The sequence below is a fragment of the Corythoichthys intestinalis genome, chromosome 7 (genome assembly GCF_030265065.1).
Source record: "Corythoichthys intestinalis isolate RoL2023-P3 chromosome 7, ASM3026506v1, whole genome shotgun sequence".
NCBI classification, from domain to species: domain Eukaryota; kingdom Metazoa; phylum Chordata; class Actinopteri; order Syngnathiformes; family Syngnathidae; genus Corythoichthys; species Corythoichthys intestinalis.
The window spans coordinates 12,445,427-12,448,324 of NC_080401.1; positions in this window are offsets into that span (position 1 = coordinate 12,445,427).

The window sequence follows — 2,898 nt, forward strand, 5'->3', positions numbered from 1 at the left end:
TGTGATCACGTAGCCAACTTTTCTCTCTTTGCTGACTCTTCAGTCCAAGTGCAAGTTTTATCTTCAAAACCTAGGTCAAAGTTCTGAGATGAGGTTCAGGAAATTAGTTGCACAACTTCACTGCGTGTTCTGGTGGAATAAAGGCAGGACACTCAAGCAATGCTCAAGTTTTATTCCCATCGTGTGATGAAAGCAGCACACTAACCCAAGAGTGTACTACAAACAGTATGTGTGCTGTGTGGAGGCAGTTTACGCGCCTCCCTGCTACTCACCGGCTTTCAATGTACAGGCTTTCCTGTGCACAATAATAATGATTGAGATTTGAGTAAATAATAGGGTAAAACAATAGGTCAGGTATTAATAGAAGTACTCTATAATGGTATATACTGGGCAAAAAAGTAGATTTTTTTGTTTTGTTTTAAATTCTTCCAGGAAATGTGCTACCTCACACACAACTCCCACTGCCAGAGTTGCCAAGTTGCAGACCAGAGTGTGAACAGAGAAGTCTTTTAAAAGTTTTCAAATCTGCGGTTGTGGTGCTTTTCCACTGGTGGACATTCAGGTCAACACGCAGCACACACGTACAGGTTGTAAATGCTGGAACATTACCTAGTAACTCACTCTTGTCGAAACAGACAGCATAAGTTTATTGATGCTGTTTACACTGCATTGTAAATTTCTAAACTCTAAAAGTACTGGTGTACTCAAGGAAAAGTAGGAAGTAGCTCATTTGAAGGGACGGTGCAGTTGTTTTGATGATTTGCAACATGAAGCAATTGTCAGAGAATCCCAAAATTGGAAAGATAAGGTCTTACAGGAACAATTTTTTCAAATTTGTCAAAACTATATCTATATCTATAATCTATAACCTGATTTTTTTTTTTTCTCATGGAACCTGCAGATGCATATGTTGACTTGCATCCATCAATTTTTTGGAGAAAGTCTCAAAATCAGGAAATTAAAGTATCAAATGTGATCCATCCATCCATCCATCCATCCATCCATCCATCATCTACCACTTAATCCAAGGTCAGGTCGTGGGGGCAGCAGCTTTAGCGGGGAAGCCCAGACTTCCCTCTCTCCAGCCATTTGAACCAAACCCTGGCGGGATCGCAAGACATTCCCAGGCCAGGCGAGGGACATGGTCTCTCCAGCGTGTCCTGGGTCGTCCCCGGGGCTCCTGCCGGTGGGACATGCCCAGAACACCTCTCCAGGGAGGCATCCACAAGACATCCGAACCAGATACCCAAGCTACCACAACTGGCTCCTCTCAACACGGAGAAGGTCCCCCCCGGGTGACCGAGCTTCTCACTTTATCTCTAAGGGAGAGCCTGGACACCCTGCGGAGGAAACTCATTTTGGCCGCTTTTATCCACGATCTCTTGTTCTATTTGGTCACGACCCAAAGCTCGTGACCATAGGTGAGGGTAGGAAAGTAGATTAACTAGTAAATTGAGAGCTTCGCCTTTTGGCTCAGCTCCTTCTCCGTCTCCATGTCCCTATGTTCCTCTTTGCCTGTGGTCATGGCGAGAAGCCTCAGCCCGGCGACCGTGTTGGCGTTGACGACCACCAGAGGCGTAGCGTCCCATTAGGCAAACCAGGCAATTGCCTAGGGCCCCCAGCCAGCAGGGGCCCCCAGAGGGCCAACAGATTTAGCGCACGCAGCTATACTACACGTCACAGCGATAAGTGCAGAGGGTGTTTCATACCATGGAATCATTTGGCCGATTTTTCTAACGACTCTGTTATCAATCCCAATCAGCGCTAACCTTGTCACATAGATTATACATGTTTAAGAAAGTCCAATCAGCTATTAATACCACATGATTGTTTAAAGAGTAACTTACCAAGTAATCTCTGGAAAGTCTTTGCAGAGTTGTTCTGCGTTGATTTTCACAGGCCACCTCATTATTCATGTGACTACCGTACTTAAAGAAATGGGGATTTTTCCAAAAAAGTCTATTAATGGGTCTATCGTATTCCTCGTCGAATACTCTATAAGAAAAATATAACATATGCATCTAAAATAATCCTAAACAATTTTATTAACAAATTCTATACTCATTTCGGTCGGTAGTCCACCAATCAGTGGTTTTTACGGAATAATTTGAATTTGGTGGGTCGTAGGGCCAATCTGACTACTGATTTCACACAAAGGTATATACCTCCGCATCTGTTGGTGGTATTTTTGTGTTGCTACTCTTTCTTCAATTGCTCCAAGTCCAACTGTCCCCCTTACTTGCACACGCTCGAAGGGCCCATGTTGCACAGGGTCAAAGTAGATGAAGATTTGCTTGTTTCCGTCGTCGTAGGGGTTGGTGTAGGACCAGGTGCCCAGGCTGGCGTATTAGCCAGCATTGTTGGTGTGGCCGTAAAGGCTGACTGAGTGGAAACACAGACAAAGAGCTTTTTCCATTGAAAATTCTTGTGAATAAATGCTTAAATCACAAACAGTCTCGATTTTTGTGTAATAATGCACAAAGCAGTTTCCGAAGAAGTCATCCTTCTCCCTACCAAGTCCATCTCCTTTGCTTTTTTCGGACGAATGTAACAAATGATCTAATTGGAGGGCAAACAGCCAGTGTACAGTACTTCCGCCAGCTCTCTGATTGGTTGGCTTCGTGGCACATTTGTAACGTGTGTGCCAAACTAAGAGGGCAGGGAAAACAAGCCGGCGAGCGTAGGGGTTGAGAGATTGAGCAAGAGCGAGAGGGTGGAATAGAGCGGGTAAAACTAACATGCACACACAGGGAGCACAGAGTAGATTTTATTTTGCTCAATATGATATAATTTTTCTGTGCTCAAAATCTTTAATTGCTCGCTCAATATATTTTTCTGTGCTCGAAATCAATTTTTCTGTACTCAAAATCAATCATTGCTCGCTCGGAATTGTGGCAC